The sequence below is a fragment of the Phymastichus coffea genome, unplaced genomic scaffold (genome assembly GCF_024137745.1).
Source record: "Phymastichus coffea isolate CEN01 unplaced genomic scaffold, Cenicafe_Pcof_1.1 PCOF00062, whole genome shotgun sequence".
NCBI classification, from domain to species: Eukaryota; Metazoa; Arthropoda; class Insecta; order Hymenoptera; family Eulophidae; genus Phymastichus; species Phymastichus coffea.
The window spans coordinates 367902-385489 of NW_026706873.1; the positions used below are offsets into that span (position 1 = coordinate 367902).

General features: G+C 49.7%; 1 protein-coding gene across 2 annotated transcripts in view; it reads left to right on the forward strand.

The window, feature by feature from the left end:
- Positions 1-8936: 8936 nt before the first annotated feature.
- Positions 8937-17588, forward strand: part of LOC131666936 (gamma-aminobutyric acid type B receptor subunit 2) — an 81886-nt gene continuing 73234 nt past the window's right edge. For both annotated transcript variants that reach the window (XM_058940036.1, XM_058940037.1), the window contains exon 1: positions 8937-9127. The gene's annotated coding sequence lies outside the window, so the exon portion shown is untranslated. The remainder of the gene's footprint in view (positions 9128-17588) is intronic.

Genomic DNA, 17588 nt, shown 5'->3' on the forward strand with positions numbered 1-17588 from the left:
ATTTATGAATCCCCCAAAAATTTTTCTTCTCGGTTCTCCCTCGGGATCGAACTTCTCAGTCTGCGCTATAATCCTCGCGGGAGCTTTCGACGCTTTACAGATTGCGACTTGTCAAACTTGAGAAATCATTGGTAGTAGATTCAGGGTTATTTCAGCTGCGCGGTTTTGAGGCGAGAGTGGATTGAGACTATCTTCGCTTTCAAAAAACTTCTCGTTATCGATTATTATATACTACATCAATTTAGCGCATTTTTAATGATAAAAGAAGACTTATGGTAATTAACATAATTGAAGTGGCTTCATCGGTATTCCACGCGTTTCAAAATTAATTAATCAAGCTGTATGAAATAATCTATCCAACAATTGCATGTGAAAATCAACGATAAATGGCAAATTAAATATTTAAGCAAATATAGAGAATCGTGCCTCGATAATATGTCTGTATATATACTAATAAATCAAACGAATAAAACAAACAAATTATTTAATAATGTAAATTTGTTGAAGTTAGTTGCTGCAAATGCAAGGGGATTAGTTCGTGCTGGTAGTTGTTATTATGAAAATAAAATGCCGATTTGGCCGTCATAACGGTTTCGTGAAGGATCATCTCGAAATTTACGAATTCATTGGCAAGCCGAGCGGCGCGGTAAAATCTGGCGCGGTTCGAAACTTTTCCGTCGCTCGAAGCCCCGTGGAAAGTCGCACGCGGTGTGCGATCCGCCCCCCCCCCCCTCTTGATCCCTCCAGATGCCGGTCACTTTGGAACCCGCTTTCAGCGAGTGTTCGCGCGGTCCCGCGGTATTTCTTCTCTCTTCTGTTATTTTTGCGTTCTCGCACGTTTGCTCTTCAGCGGACGTCCGTACAACGCTCAGACAATGAACCTCAGAGTGTTTCCTCTGAAAGCTCATTCTTTCCAAGGATCTGCCTCTGCGTTGGCTCGCGAGGCGCAGCGGAGAATTGAATCTCACGATTGTTTGCTCGCAATCGCAACGGAAATCCAAATGAATCAATCACGGCCCCTCGTCGACAGATAGAGAACAATATGTTTAGCGAGAACTCGCTTTTTTGTTTCTCGTTCGGTCAATGCTTAAATGTATAGCGCGAGTTTACAAATTTCTGCAAAACGTTTCGCGCGCATGTAAAAGTCCTCCCGCGGGGTGTCGGTTCGAATATTTGTTTTCTCACATCTTTCTTAAAAAAAAATAAAAAATAAAAAATAAATAAATAACAAAATAAAAACGCCGCTATACCGACTTATTGCGGTCAATACGAGCCGTTTTTCCGTTCGAAAAGCGCTTCAGACGAGTTCGACCCGTCGCCGAGAAAGCAAATCCAACCTGCTCGTCCGTAAAACGTCACTCGCGCGTGCGTCCGACGAGCTGCGGGCGCGCGTAGACGTATAGCCGCCTGCCGAAACTTATCGAGCGCTCGTCAGCTTGGTGGTCCACGTAACGGCCACGGGAAAAGAAAAGGACAAAAAGAAGAGCGAGAAGCACGGCAGAGCCATTAGCATGATAAGCTCGGGGTCTCGGGAAGCAGGCGCGGGTCATTGATCACGCCGGTTAGCCGACGCCCGGAGCTTTTTCGCGCGGCGTGAATAGTTGAAAGGAGGCGGCAGGCGCGCGGCAGTGACGCGCGTGGAATTAGGCGAGGCTCATCTGCATGCGATTAACCGCGATTGTCTGGGTTAAGCATCCTGCGCGAGTCACTTGCTCGCCTCTCCCCCTTCCCGCCCCGCCGTGTGCGTTTGCATCTTCCATTCGACCCGCGGTCGCCGAGCTTTCACGGATCACGCGAATCAATGCCTTACGTGCGAATGGGATTTTGTGCCGCGCGCGCGCGCGCGTGTTTTTGTTTATGTGCGCGCGAGCAGCGGTGCACTGTAAACTTTCACTTTGGCAGCGAATTTCCGCGAGCCCAATCTGTTCTTTTTTTCCTTCCTTCGTGGCGCGTTACACGGTTCCCGTTGCAGCCGTCCGAGCCTACTCCCCCGCCGCGAGTTCGCGGTTTAATAATCACTAAGGCCAAACTACGCCGCGGACGAATGATTAAAATTCGTCGAGCTAAATTTCGCGCAAAATTCAGGAAGCGTGCCGCGGGCGCTGTCGCCACTGCTTGCCGTCGTCCATGCTTCCTCGGCGAAACATGCAAATTACGACTGAGATTACGTTGGGCTGCGCTTGCATATTCTCGAAAAAGGAAAAGAAGGCGCGCGCGGAGTTAGTACCGTAAATAAACAACCGTATTAAGATTCCGCGATCGTCCGTTAAAGGAGGAGTGTGCCTAACGGAAGAAAAAGAGAGGGAGAGAGAGAGAGAGAGAGAGAGAGGCGGTGGCGACGGCGCTTATTTTGCCCGAGTTAAATCGTACATAATGCGGCACGTCGTAAAGAAGCCGGGGAGAGTCGGTGGGTTAGGCGAGCGTGACGCAAGTTTCTCAATTCGCCGTAAAAGTTAGCTCGCGCTCGCCTCGGAATATCATTATGTAGATGCATTGTTTGATGCATCTCGAGGACGCGCGTCGCTCCGTAACGCTTAATATTCATCGTTCTGTGCGTGCACCGCCGCCGTCACCTCGAATCGACGCCTTCAGGTAGCTCTCGCGCGTCTCTTCTTCCGGGGTTCCGAGTCCCCCGCCCCCCGTCCGCACGATGTATTCATGAGAGCCCAGGTGTAAAAGGTCTATTATTGATTTTTCGCGGTAGTCGCGCGGGAGCTGACGGCCGGTGAGTCGATTGCATAGTTAAAAAGTCGTCAATTTGCGCGAGCGCACACTTCTGGAATGTTCGCTGGGAGTGCGAGCTCCGAGGGAATGTGTGCTTACTGTTTCTATAGAGGCCAAGAAAAAAAAAAGAGGTGCGAATGCCAAAGGTACCCCGATAAAAACGAAACTCCCCCTTTTTTCCCAATTCGATGTACGATTTTCGCGCTATCGTCGCTGTCTATTTGCAGAGGAAAAAAGTCGCAGACTATCGTTCGTTGTATCACCGCGTTACGCTCGCGGGTGTGCAGGAGGAAAGGGGATTTTTTTCAGTAAGTTATGCACGAGTTTTATGACTCGACTGTAATTGTTTCCTTGACATGGTTCGCTTGAATTAGAGTATTCCGACTATTTACAGTGCATTTAGATCGCGACGATAGCGTTCGAGTCTGAAAAGAGTTTAATTCTTTTTTTTCCGCAAGCAGTCAGTAATTTCAAATAAAACCCTTGTCAATCGGGCATTTTTGAGCATCGATGAGCGGTCATTGAGTAGTTTTGGCCCGGTGCCCATTTGTAGCTTTCGGGCGTACGTGCAGCGTGCAATAAAATAAAGAAAGAGCGCGAGTTAATTTGCGGGACTCGCGAGTCTATTAGCACGAGAAACTGTGACATTATCATGGAAATTACGAATGTGCGAAAGTTTCTAAACTGCTAAAATTATCACAGGGCGACGCGGCGACGGCTCACGCAACTCGAGGCATTGTTTGATAGTATAAACGGAAAAGTTTCACCTGTACTCTTGCACCATTACAATTGCAGGGCCTTTCTAGTCTTACTTGGCCACAGCGAGATCGCTATGAAAAAAAATGATAGCAATGGAAACGCTGAAATATGCCTCGAGGTATATATATTCGGGGGCACTTTAGAAAATCGATTAACCTCGTTAGTCAAGTCAGGTGGGATTTCGGATGTATCGCGTGACGGCCGCAAATCGAATTACCATTTGTAGATGGCGAATGTGTATCCGCGCGATTGCCTTGCACGCGAAAAACATTATTCCTCGCGTCGCGTCGGCTTCGTCGTCGAGAGGCCCGAGAATTTCGCACGAGTGCCGACTGCACGCTTCCGGAGGCTCGCCGCCTACGGTCGCGAGTGTCATTTTCCGTTTAATCGTCTTGCCCGCGACGGACGGTGTCGTTAACGACATCCAAGGCGTTTTCATTGTCGGCGATACGTCCGTTATCCATTTTCGCTTTCTCTCAGGAGCCACTCGACCGCAACATCGTGAAATACGACGTTCGGGTCCGTTACAAATTTGATTTACAAAGAACCATCGCTCCAGACGCTTTTCAATAACCGGAGCGGAAAAGCTTCATCTTTTAGACGCGTCCGCCCAGGAGGAATGATGAATTTGACAGGCTGCGCGAAAAATGCAACGGCGCCAGTTCTGTTCACGCAGTGAGAGAGAGAGAGAGAGAGAGAGACGGCGTAAAAACATCGAAGCATCGGTTTGGGAAAGCTCGATTAGCCCAATATGATAGGGAGACGTGGGGCGATCGATGCGTAATTGGATTCGCGTAATCAAACGCGCGCAAGAAAGCCGTACGTACGGCGCGCCCGGCAATTTCCATATACGAGGCCGACACACCGTCGCGCGCGCGCACGCGAAGCCCAATCGCATTACGCCCAATGATCGTGGTGTAGCCTCGGCTGCGGGTTCGTCTCTCGATAGCTGCAGCTCGCGGCGGCCGCCCACTCCGCGCGCGGCAATTTCCATAATTTACGAATGCACGAGCGAGCGGCGCGGCCAAACTTTGCACGCGCCTGACATACCACGGCGACCTTCGATACCCGCGCGCGGAATAAAACCGAAGCTCGGGGCGTTGATTGTAGCCGCGCGAGATCGCCGATTTCGCGCCTTTCAAAGTGGCGCCTTTACGCGTGACACGCATCACTTGCGCGGCTGCTTTCACGCCAGCTTGGCAAACTGAACTCTCTTTCTTTTGGTCTCGCTATATGTATATGTACACATACATACATACGTGTTGATTCTGCTGGCTTGCAGTCGAGCGATAAGTTTGTCTAGATTATTTGCCCCGAGAATTTTCATATATTATACAAGACATTTCAGAGGTGGCGCTTAATAACTTGTTGAGGGTTTATCGAGATTCCTCTCATCCCACTCTCAATCGTTAACGTTTTATCGACGGAATCGGTTTCGGAAAGGTTTTAAGGTGTCTTCCCTTTACAGCGGAGCGTTAATGTCCTAGTCATCCAATTGTACAGGGTTGAAAAAAGAAAGACAGAGAGAGAGAGAGAGAAGCTTTTGATCCAGTTCACAAGTTGAATTTGCCAAGTTTCAAGTGTGTCGTAAAAATGCTGCGAGAAAAAAAAAGCACGAGCGAGGGAGTACTTATACTAGGGAAAGTACTTACTGGCGCATATACTTACGCACGCACATAAAAATTCTCGAGCTGTTATTCTACTTCAAACTAATGCTTCTCCCCTCCCCCTTTCTTTTTTCGGAGTTCAACTCGTTTCAACTTCCAAAAAAGCGAGAAAGAAGCTTTTCTCTTCTCCATGCGTGAATTCGAACACGCGAATAAACGCAAAAACGTATGACTCTTTCTCTCTCTCTCTCTCTCTCTCTCTCTCTCGCTTTCTCTTTTTTACTTTACACACGACGACTGGTATAGCGCGCCGTCCTAGAATATAATTGTATAGTGGCAGACGCCCGCGTAAAACAACGCATCCATTTGTGTAACGGCGTTTCCCTTGCAAGCTCGCGCATTCGCGAAATAAGCTCGGCAAAAAACGTCGAGGGAATGATTTACAAAGTGGCGCGATAATTCATAGAGGGAGATGCATAGGGGGATAGTAGAATCCCCAGAGCAGTACTCGGTGAGATATTGCAGTCGTGGCGCGGCGCTGGCTGTGCATTAAACACGCGGAAACCGCGGATCCTAAATGGCGACGTATCCAGTCCGTGCGAGCGCGTAACGCTCAACGGTTTCTTCTGTAATGGCTTTACATAATGCTCGTTGTTGTTGCGCGCGCGTACTCTGCTATACGGGCTGTCTCTGCGGTGCGGCCTGGCGATGCGCTGTGTAGGTGTAAGTGCTGTACGTGGCCGACATTCCAATTGCCTATGGCAGCGAACAATGCCAAGGGGCCTCTCTCAATCATCGCCGGAAAAGCCCGCGTACGATATACGCGTACGTACAGCCACCTCCCTCTCTCGTGTGCGATTGGCTTTGCGCTCTCGCGAAAAATTATCACTTTATTGTTAATGGGAACTGTGATTCTGCGGTTGGAGAGACGCGTACTGCTAGCTTTGGCTAGTCGCAGTTAGATGCTATTTTCAGACGCGATTGCTCGTTAGAGAAATTATTAAGCTTAGAATTTATCTTTCTATTAAACGCGACAATCGTACACCTGACTTTTAATGTTCTCTTAAACTGTGTTCGAATTTATCGATATGCGATATTTGGCGATAATCGAAAACCTCCTTGAGAAACGATACTTGAGTAAACTTTAACTGAGAAGCATCGGACTACCAAATTTATCTTTCTGTCATTATTAGTATTGAGCTTTAAATATTAGATTGCAATTTGAAACTATTATTAACTTTTAGTCTCTGAAAATTTCAGGAATTTTTCTAAACTTCAGAGAAACGATTTTTTTCACGCTAATTGCTTGAAAAATGAGTAAGTGAATACTGCTATACATTCATTATTAGACATATTAAGATTAAATGTGGAAATAAAATTCAGTTGAAGTTTCAAGTTACTCTGCGAAATGTGTAAATTGATCATCGGATGCTTTTATGTAGGAATTTTCCAACCTGATCTAATAATAATATCTTTGCATCGAACCTGTTATCACCGATCGAGATTACATTTATACATTTCAACATTGCAATCTGGTCGTCTCCGTCGTCGCAACATCGTGCAAATTAATCATCCGATCGAAGAAAATAAAAGAAAATGCTCGTTCGATAAATAAACAAACGGTGATTTCTTTTACAAACAGCAAATTTGTACGCACTTACGAGCTTCAAGTGGCTCGCAACTAAAAGCGTTAAACGCACTTTTGGGATGGGCGAACGAGGGGGGGGGGGAGGCGGTCATGTATTTTTATTCGCGCTATCGAGAGTAAACACACTTGTGCCTGGTGAAAACAAACGGAACGAACGTTTCGACGGCGGGGGTGAGATTGTGAAGTGTTCGCGCTCGATTATACGGGTCAACAGGCCACTCTCGCCTGGCTTCGCTCGCTCGCTCGGGCCTCGGATTTATGGAGTGCTCGCGCCGGAGCTATTTAATTTTCAGAGTCAAAGGGCGAGCGAGCGAGCTGCCGAAAATCCATCGACGAGCAGCTTCCATATAATTTCCGCGATTACCTTCCGATCGGCGAGCAGTCATTAAACGGATATGCCCGCGCGACTACTCGGCTGCGTAATAAAGTTTGATCGATTCCTTTCGACGACGCGCTCGAGTTCTCCGCTAACGGCTTTTGTCGGCCACGGAAAAACAGACAAGTCCAATTTTATGTATCCCCGTGAGATATCGCCTGTAACGTTCCTTATATGTTTCGCAGCTTCCCGAAATGGACTCTCTGACGCTTCGCTCTTCCCTGAGTCATTTTTATTGAAGTTTTAATAACTCGCAGTGCGATGTAGCTCGGAAGCAATTTTTTTTTCGTCGACGAATATCCACGAGGATCACGTCCAGCCGCAGGCAAATTACTCGACGTGAAGTATAAACGCGAGAAAGAGCGTTTTATTCGTGCATCATTCGAGCATCGAAAGATCGTTGAAACGCGCGCGTTAATTGTAATGCAGTTGGGTGCCGCTGCTGCCGCCGCTCGCGCGCCTCTTTATGAGACACATGAAAATAATAAACGCGTGGAGTAAACCCCATTCAGCGCAGATGCTCGTCAAGTCCATTTACGTCGCCATCATGGACACCCCACACGAGCTTTCTTTCCTCCTGTCGCAAGCTCTCCCTTTACCTAATACCACGGCTAAGCGTTTTTTTTTTAACTAGTCTTTCGCGTGCAATTACTTTTCTTTACGTTTTACTTTCGATGAGTTGCAGCATTTCAATATAGCAGTGTTATTTCACGTCGCTGATTCTGTTCAATCGCGAAAGTCACTCGTGAACGTCCGAATAGGAGCGAAGAATTTCACGTGCCTCCCTGTCCCCTCGCAAGCGCAGGGATCGATCGGTACGACAGTAGGCGAAAAGCAGAAGAAGGCGCTGATACCCAATGAAATTAGTGACGCCGAGAGCCACCTTCCACCATACCTGTGCCCCACGACGCGCTACTTGATTAACCCTTCGGCGTCGATCTCATTAAGAGGTGTTTCGCGACGACGTGGAGAGCGCAGCTGTAAAACTTTACGAGAGACCCTCTGTCGCTCGCATACCGCCCGTACGTTACCGTTAATTTTTAAATCCGAGCAGGGCTGTCCTGCAAAATTCATCAATTGTTTAGGAAAGGACGAATCGCAAACGCGCGTTAATTATTCGTCAACTTCTTCTTTTCGAGAGGGAAGGGAGAAGCGAAAGACGCGAAGGGACGTAAAGTTATTAATGCGAACGACGGCTATCATGCGAATGCGCGGGGGAGAGACCCGTGGGAATATTTGCGAGCTTATCAGGGGGAAATGATGATGACGACTGACGGAAAGGCGCGCGCGAGCATTCCTTCATCGTTCAGTTGGCGCGGCGTAACAGCTCGCGAGCGGATTGCTCGTACTGCTCGAACGATTAAAGTCAATCCTTCCTTAATAATTGCGCTTAGTCTCTTCCCTCGAAGCGAAGTAAGAAAGCAAACTCGCTTGGAAAATCCGAGGAATAACGAGTTCATTTGGTATACGCTCGAACTTTATCCTCCAAGGAGAAGAAGAAGGCACTGAGCGCAGGGGACCGCGAGAGAAGAATCTAAATCTCATTTAAATCTCACCCTCGATCTTCGTCCCTTCGAACCGTTGACGTTACCCAGTGACCCGTTAACCCCATCCCAAAAAGGAAGAGAGAGCGAGGAAACACAGACCCGCAAAATCGAGCATCCCCATAATCAGCATCCCTCCCTCCTCGGTGTCGACATGGTGGCATCGACCAGTTTGCGAACGGCAGGTGGCGCTGTGGGTTGGCACATGAAATCGCGAAAGCAGCGGCGGTGCGGCGAGAGCCGCGCGCCGCACCCCCAGTAGTGCCGTCGCAGCCGCTGCCGCACGTGCGCTCGCCGCTACTTTGCGCCTCCGTCGTGACCGCTCACGGGAGTTGTTCCTCCTTGGCTCGCGTCGTATTGTCCGCTTGTCGCGTGGTGACTCGCTCGACAGCCCAAATGTGTCGTACTGCGTGAGAGGTCGGCTGCGTTGTGCGAGCACGAGTGCGCCATGCCGCCGACGTTGACAGAGGTGAGCTCTTGGGTCCCGATTCCCTTCGCTGTTCTTTCTTCCCTAAGGTCCTCGCGCGAGGGGTGGACGACCGCGGCATCGGCACGCGACGCGCCGCCACAACGCCAGACGGCCACGCTGCGCCCCTCTCGCCGCGATACCTCACGGTGCGCTCGATCGCGCGAAAACGGCTGGTTCCGCGCAGCACCTGGCCCAGCCGACGGGAAAGACCGTTTCACCGTCGCGCGCCGCGCGACCGCCCGTCTCTCGGCCGCACGTGGTTGATTCCCATCCATCTCGAGGAATGAACTTGAGCTCAGTTAAGGACGAAGCGTGCCGACCGCAAATCACCGCTGCGCCACATTTCGTTTGTTGCCGCGGTCGTGACGTTTGCCGATTGCACTTCATTAACTCGTCTTGCAGCTTCGCGGAGCCGGGGGATAATAATAGCGAGCGAGTGGTGTTGTCGAAAATTCATCGTTCGTTAACCTCCTGCGCCATAATTACGATGGCGTATACCCTCGCATATGTGACCCGCGCATAAGCGCAGATCACCGATATAGTGTTCGAACGAATTTAATCAAGTATATACAGCGTATACGGGAATTACTCAATGCTTTACTATTGAGCTTTTTCTTCTTTCTCTTTCTAGACGTGCGTGTGTGTATGTGTGTGTATGTGTGTGTGTTTCGTGCAAAGGCCACTCACTGCGATCTATTTTCGCGTAAGGAAAACAGCTCGAGGGTCCCTTCCGAGGGCATTGTTCACTCACGATAAAAGGTGAAACTTTTTTTTTTTTCGAGGATCGACAAGCTACTTGTAGCGTCCGGATTTTACCCTTTTTTCAGCCCGAGAGTACGAGCGCTTTGTCAGGAAGGGGTAGTGGGGACAGAGCAATGATTTAAGTGCATTCACATACGGGAATCTCCATCTAATTAAACCACGAAGCTGGATTTGTTATATTGCAATTAATACGAATAATATTGCGATTAGCTGGTCGACGTGCTATCGTGGATAGCGAAATGAAAGAGATCGTGTTCCTTAATGCTCGAGTACGTCGCGCGCTGGATGTCGGCTCCGCTAAGGTACGGCAAGCGAATAAATCAGCGAGCTTTCCGCGACATTTCTATTCTTTCTCGAGAGAGAGGGAGAGAGACCGAGCAAGGTAAGGGAGAAAGAAGGTCCGCGACCTTGACGAATCGCGTGGAAGCTGGAAAATAAAGGGTCGTCACGCTCGGAGATTTTCGAGGACGAGGAAATTCATACCCGGTATCGAGAGAGTTGCTCAAAAGAAGTCTGCATAAGCAGCTTTGCGAAATGCGATTTGCAACAGAAAAAAGAAATCGCTCGCGCGCGACCTCCGCGGCGGGTAAAAGGAAGGAAAAAAAGAAACGGGGGAAGTATAGCTTTCGGAGGAAGAGCGATTTTTCCTGAATGCACGGCGTCGTATAGATAGGCTACTACTCGTCGTAATAAGTACTCGCTCTGCAAAGCTGAAACTCGGTCTCTCGTACTTTCTTTTGAGAGAGACGCGGTCGCGTAGAAAGGTAGAACAAAAAAAAAGAAACAGGATACTAGACAGTCGAGTAAAGTAACGATTAAGATTCATTCATAAACAGAAACGCACGAGCCATCTATCATTTGATGCACACGCGCCTGAAAGTGCGCGTCGTCGAGTTTTCCTCCTTTTTTTACCCGAGGTCTGTCATTAGCCTTAGGGTGGCAGCGTCGGTAGTGGGATGAGGTCAACGCCTGACTCTCGAGGGACAGACGCGTGTCCCTGGCAACTGGCCACCTCGAATTGCCTTGGCTGCCGCCGCCGTGAAACTCACTCGGCCGTTTACCGCTTTATCGTGCCGTCCACCGCCGAGAAGGGGATTCTTTCAGCGTTAATGCAGTTCCGTCGCGGACTATTGTCGTCGCGAGGACGTCCTCGTCGGAGAGGCGAGCGATCGTTCGTTGGCTCGTTTTTGGCATTGGCAGCCCCGCGCGACGGATCCGACACTTGGGCCGCAAGGCGGCAGGCCAGATCAATCGTCGGGCGTCTATAGCGGGTCCGCCCAGTTGCTTCCGCCTCGCTCGCCCTTCGCTCGTTTCAAGGCGAGCATTTCGATCGCAGTCGGCCGTCTAGCGACGTCGCGACGTCGTCGGCGAATGCCGGTCGTCCATGAGCACGCAAGCCCTTCTGACAGACACGGGGCCACCGGTTCGGCGGCTCGATATACGTGGGCGATCAGCAACTATTGCCGCGCCGACGGGGCGTCGGCTAAGTCGAGTGTCGCGGACGGGCACGCCGTTGCCCCTTCGCCGTCGACGCATTATTCCGTATCGATCGTCGCGCGGGCTATTTGCAGATCCTTCTCCGGGCCTCATCTATATTTCAATTGACATCGAGCGTTGGGCGGCGACGGCGATGCCTTCGAAAATTGACGGCGCGCCGCGGCGAATTTGCATGGCTGTTGGGTGGTCTCTGTCGCTCGCGCGGGTGGCTTGATGGATGACGGCCTCTTCGAGAATTTCGATGAGTGGCTAGTTTATCATGCCGGAGATTCCGCCGCCGACGCTCAGCTCCGCCCGAGCGCCAGCTCGACACGCGGGAGCTATGCTCTCGGGAGAGAGGAAAAATTACACCCTCGCGTTGTATTTTGTTTGTCTCTCTCTTATCTGCTCGCGCCTGGGAGAGCCTTAATGTATGGCACATTTTGTAGGATGGATTATTTAGCCACTCCCGTGGCCCCTGCGCTCTCAAAACCTCGCGAAAAAGCGAAATGCGCGAGTGCTCGATCATCCGCGTTGACCGAGGCGCGTTGTTGGCTGTCGCGTCAATTGCAGCTGGAATATCGCGCTCGTCGCCAGTTGTACTTGGTCGCTATTGCAAATTTGCACGCGGAGCACATCATGCAGAATCAAGTTAACGAGGTAAATCCCGCTTGGAAACTGTCAAAGGCATTCAAACTCCCAAAGCTTACTTCCGAGAATTGAATTTCGTCTTCCATTATGCTGCCGCGTTGCAAGCTCGCGCGCTATAATCACGACGTATACCGTCAAAGGACTTCTTCTTCGAATAATAGATCTCGATTCATCGTTAATGACTGTGCGAGCTGCTAAAATATTAAAAGGAATAGCGGCAACTTTTCGTGCGGCGAAGCAAAAGAGAAAAACTAATAAGAGTATTGTAGCACCGTTCACCGTAGGAACTTTCGGAAATTTTCGCAAGTCTACTCATAAATCTTTCGCCGTACTTCGTTGGCGAGAGGAAGAAAAAAGAACATCGAGAAAAGAAGTCCGACTGAACGACGTTACAACGTTTCAAAGTTCCTGTATGACGTCAGCCGCAGAGCGTTCTCACTCTGTCGACGCGTACGGAGCGCTATTACGCACACACAGCCAGCGGATACTCCAGCTTGTTTCGGCGGAGCCGCGCGATAAAACAAGCGATTTATCAGATACATACCTACCGAAAAAAAGAGAGAAGCGACAACACTACCCGGGAGCGATCCTGTGAGAAAAGAAAACACGCATTCAAGACGATTCTCGCGAGAGAATGTCTCTCTTCAGCGCACGCCGAGAGAGAAAGAGAGAGAGCGAGAGCGAGAGCGAGTGGATCAAATTCGAACGACGGAGGAGAGGTTATCGATTCCACATTGTTTTTGCGCCAACGAGAACATCGTGTAATCGTTACAATCATTAATCATCCCTCGGCGAGAGTGAAAAAAAACCTCGCCAATTATCCGTAGGAGAGGGCAGACGACGAAGGCATTCCGCTCTAATGAGACTTGGATAAAAGTTCATCCCGCCTGCGAGCTTCCGCGGAATTGTTATTGGCGATATCGCCGAGAGAGCGTTTGTTTTTCACGCCGACCTAATCGGATTATTAACTTGCCAATTTACAGCTCGTTACGCGCGCGCGCACCAAAGTGATCTCCCTTTAACTTTGTTATTTGTCTTGGCCGGCATAAAAAGCTCCGCCCTCGCGAATAAGAAAGTTCCACCTCTATGGGCGTCGTATCTGACATTTCAAAGGGCAGGCGTGCTCGGCAAATTTACCCTTAGTTTAACTTGTCTCCCGAGCGCCGGTCACTTAAATACCTGTAGTATGGCTTGCAGTGTTGACTATTGATTGCTTAAAAAGTCAACTTTGATTTGCGTTCGCAAAGCGGACTACTCTTGGCAACTTTCCTAAGGTCTTTCTTTTTTTCACACTCGACGGAAGAAAGTTTTCTTGTCTCGGTACTACTGCTAAACTTACTACATTCCACAGTTGCTGGTTTTTTTACCTTTCTTTTAAACGACACCCGTAATGTTTTCATTGATGTGCAAAATGAGCAATGCAAGCGGTTCGATTGATTTGTATTTCCAAACGAATAATTGAACTGCGAATAAATTTTAATTTTACGAAGAGAGATAACACATTAATTCGTGAAATTTCATGAAATCCAGTAACTTGAGTAAAATACAGTTATGTAACGGCTAAATAATCATATTTTAATTGGAACCACTCTCCACTGGTCGAGCAATTCAAGTGCTTTGTAAAATAGCTAGATATATTTTTCAACTTGAAAACTATGCTTGCATTCAAAGGTACGTATAATCGAAATGCTGGTCATTATTGAGAGCGATACGTAGGAAAGAAGGGCCGGACGGTACACTCCACTCACCTCTGTCGGCATACAAAAGCTGTCCGAACAAACAAACGTCAAACGCGCACAAAAATGTGAAAAAGCAGAGGCGAAAAGAGACGCGGCGCCGGACAAAAGCAAATTACAACGTACATAGCGTGAGAACAACTGAAAAGCAACTCTTTCGGCATTTGGGGTGGGAGGGAGGGGGGCGAAAAAGCGCGCGAGCGAGCAAAAATTTTCACGCGGTCATGTGCAGCTCGAAAAAAAGGGGGCCAAAAAAATTCCAACGCAAGAGTAACGTAGTAGCAGTAGTAGTCCATCAAGGTAAATATCGTGGTGGGTCGGTGCCAATTGCACGTCGTCGCCCGAGCGTTGTTAATTAACCAGAGGTAGCGCATGTATGTTTACGAAAGGGGGGAGGCAATGGGGAAAAGAAGAGCCGCCGCAACACGCGTCGGCATACACGCGCCTATATCTCGCGCAGCGTAGCGACAGCCGTAAACTCGTTACGAGGCAAACACGTGTCGGCAGTGGCGCAACGCGCCCGTACAGAGGGCACATTCTTGTGTGTGCCAAGATGTTGAAAATTGAAGCAGCTAAGAAGGGGGGAGGAGAAGATCGATGGGCTAGCGTCACCGCGACTGAATGCATATTTTAGCTACGCTGCGGCCTCGCACCTTTCGCCGCTTTTTTTGTCGAGCGCCGAGAGCGCAGACTTATTCTCGGCGAGCGCGTGCCACTCTTGATTAAACCATCGGCGAGCCTACCGGGACGCGCCGTCCAATCGGCCGTGGGCTAGTCAATAATTCGCTCATCCTGACGCTCCACTTGGGCCGTACTATTTTTGTGGAGCGGGGCTTTTTCGCGGACTCGATGGTATTTTCGGACGAGGCGACGCCACGTCCGCAGCGGTGCAGGCGCGATTAGCCCGGTCGCCGAGAGGTCGGCGCGTGCGTGGAGCGCCGCGCGCGCGCGCTCGCTCGAGATTCAATAAAATTCTTGGCAAGCTCGTGGCACCCGATGCTCTTTGGATTTTTCAAGTGCATCACGTCGCGCGCGATCTCCCATAACAATTTCGATCGGCGCGTCGGTCCCCGGCGCAGTTTCCTAAATTCACAAAGCATCGAAGCTGTAAACGCCACCTCTGGCTCTCCTGCCCCTCGTAAAAATTGAAACCATAAAGAAGTGAGAAGAGCTCACGCCTCTCGATACTTCGCGGTACATCATCAGTAGATAAGGGAGCGGCGGTACGCCTTCGTAAAAAGTGTACGCGGCTTACGAGTAGTAAAGGTCAGCGTCCGTTGCGACCAGCGCGTCTTGCGTGGATCTTTGACCCTACGGCGGGAAAAGGAAAAAAGAACGCGACCAACAGCGTGTATTCCATTATTATTTCTTTCCTTTCGTTCTGAGATTATAGAGGAAGCGCGTGCGAGGGAGAGAATCGAGGTCAAGGGAGTACTTCGGGAAATTTCGGAGAGCCCTCGTGCGCGAGATACTGCCTTGTCGATATACACATACACACACACACACACACACACACACACACACACACACACGTGCACACTTGGCGCTTTCGCGCGATGAGTTAAGGAAATGTTTATTGTCGGCTTATGTCTCTAGAGAGCAATGCCGGGGAGATAGATAAACAGCCCCGAAAATAACAGCTTCGTGTAGGGATCTGTATATACGCGAAATATTGACTTTTTCTTTTTCTTCTTCTTCTTCAAGTGAAGAAGACGTGCTTTTGTTAATGCTCGCACATTAGAATGATTGCGGTGACGGGCTCTCTCTCCCTCTTTTTCTCTCGATTTCGTGATGCGTTTTTATTGCGGAGACTCCGGCCGAACGAAAGCCTGATCTTTGGCATTCGCCGAGTTGTCTTACACGCGCGCAGCTGCTCGCATCCGGCGGAGAGAGATCTCGGTGATTTTTTATACCGCCCGCAGGGGGGGGCGCCATGTCGGCGGACGTCGGTATCCCCGCGGTCACCATAATCGCCACAATTCAGCCGTACCTTGCAACGCCGCACGGTGTCGATCGACGCGGCATTCCATGGGACAAATGCGCGCCACTTTTTCCGTGTGTCACCGCAGGCCGACGCACGTGCGAATTGATTTCTCTGCGCGATAGCGGATAACGGAAAATTTTCTCCCCGAGCCGTTGCGGGGGGGGAGGGCATAACCATCGCCGGCGACGAAAGTCAACGCAATGATATGGCAAAAATCAATAAGCACGCCAAAAATATACCGACGATAATTCTTCCAGAAGCAAATTACAACAAAGTGAGCATAATTATCCCCACGGGCGTGCGCCGATCGATGGTATAATTGTTTGCCGAGCGCTATCTCTAGTTTCTTATTTTTTTTTCGACGTGTCATTAATATAATATTTATCTCTAGAGGTTATATTCAATTAGCTGTTTTTGTGTTTCACTCAAGTCTGTCAGGTGAACTTCGATCGTGTCTGATGACGTGTCTTTCGAAGAGAGAGAGAGAGAGAGAGAGAGAGAGAGAGAGAGAGAGAGAGAGACAGAGGGAGATAGAGCTTCTTTTATTATTATTTTTTTTCCGGGTCACGCTTGAGCTTGGAGTATCGATGAACCAGCTTGGTCGCCTCTGGAGTTCAATGAGCCATCGTCATAATGCAACAGTTTGGAAGTGATACTCGTGGATGACGAGGCACGTAATTATTCTCGAGTGCCCCTTCATGGGGCGGGCGGGGGGCGGACCAGCGGAATATTTGAGAACCAGTACGTACGCGCGCTGTTGTCGCAGTCGCGAAGATTTGTTGCGAAGTTGCGCGCGGGAAAATGCAGTTCACGTTTCCGCGTACGCGCGCATAGTTCATAACTCGGACATTTCTCTCCCGTGCCGCTCGACCGACAACTCTCGAGTTGCAGTTTTGAGGAATACACTTTGCGAACGGGCAGACCGCGTGCGGATGAAAAATTGCCGAACAGTCGAAGCTCTCCTTGCCGATCGGAGCGTACAGCTAGTCTAGTTCCGTAAACAACTTTTCCGAAAATTCCCTTTCGAAATCTCGTCCGCTCGCCGGGCAATCTCACTTTTAATCGAGGACATCTCTCTCTCCCTCCGAAGCGCGCGCGCCCGACTGCGACGCCACTTCCAGTCGATTGAGAGATTTAGATTCCCGCGTAGATTTCTCATCGATGAAAAATAAAGAATAGCCGGATTAAAAATCAATTTTGGAGAAGAGCGTGCACCCGTGTGTCGCGTGTGTAATTTTCACAATCAGCTTCGTTAACCGTTCCAAGACGAAGCGAGAGGGGGAGGGAGAAAGAAAAGCGATTCTCTCCTCGGCGGAAGTTAAGTTTAAGAAGCTCCGAGGGATGGGGAACGTAAACACGCTCATGCCTGTCAAGTAGGACACTGTTAGCCGTCGATTTTCAAGCTCCACTATCTTAGACTTAGCGCCGATCAAAGGGGACGACGGCGAAATTGCGAGATTACCCGCTGTTTTTCTCTCTCTTTTTCGCTGGCACCTCGCTCTCCTGAAACAATTTTTAAAAGGCTCCCGCGAGCTGACATCAGCCGGATTTTGATTTCGCTGTAAACTTCTCTATCCGCTGACGCTGCGCCGACCGCGGGATTCTTTCATTATCCTGTCCTCGCGCGCGGGAAGCTGAAATACTACCGTGCCGGGCTGTTCTTTATCATCGGCGCCAGCCCGATTGTTTCCGCGCTGCGCGGATATTTTTTCCTTTCTCTTTCTCTCTCGCGCGCGTGCGCGGGAGATACGTCTTGGGAGATATGGCGAAAATTCGAAGAAAAAAGAAACAACGGCAGGTGCCGCGCGACGATCGATGGGATCTTACAGCTTACCGCTTTGCGGGAGGAAGA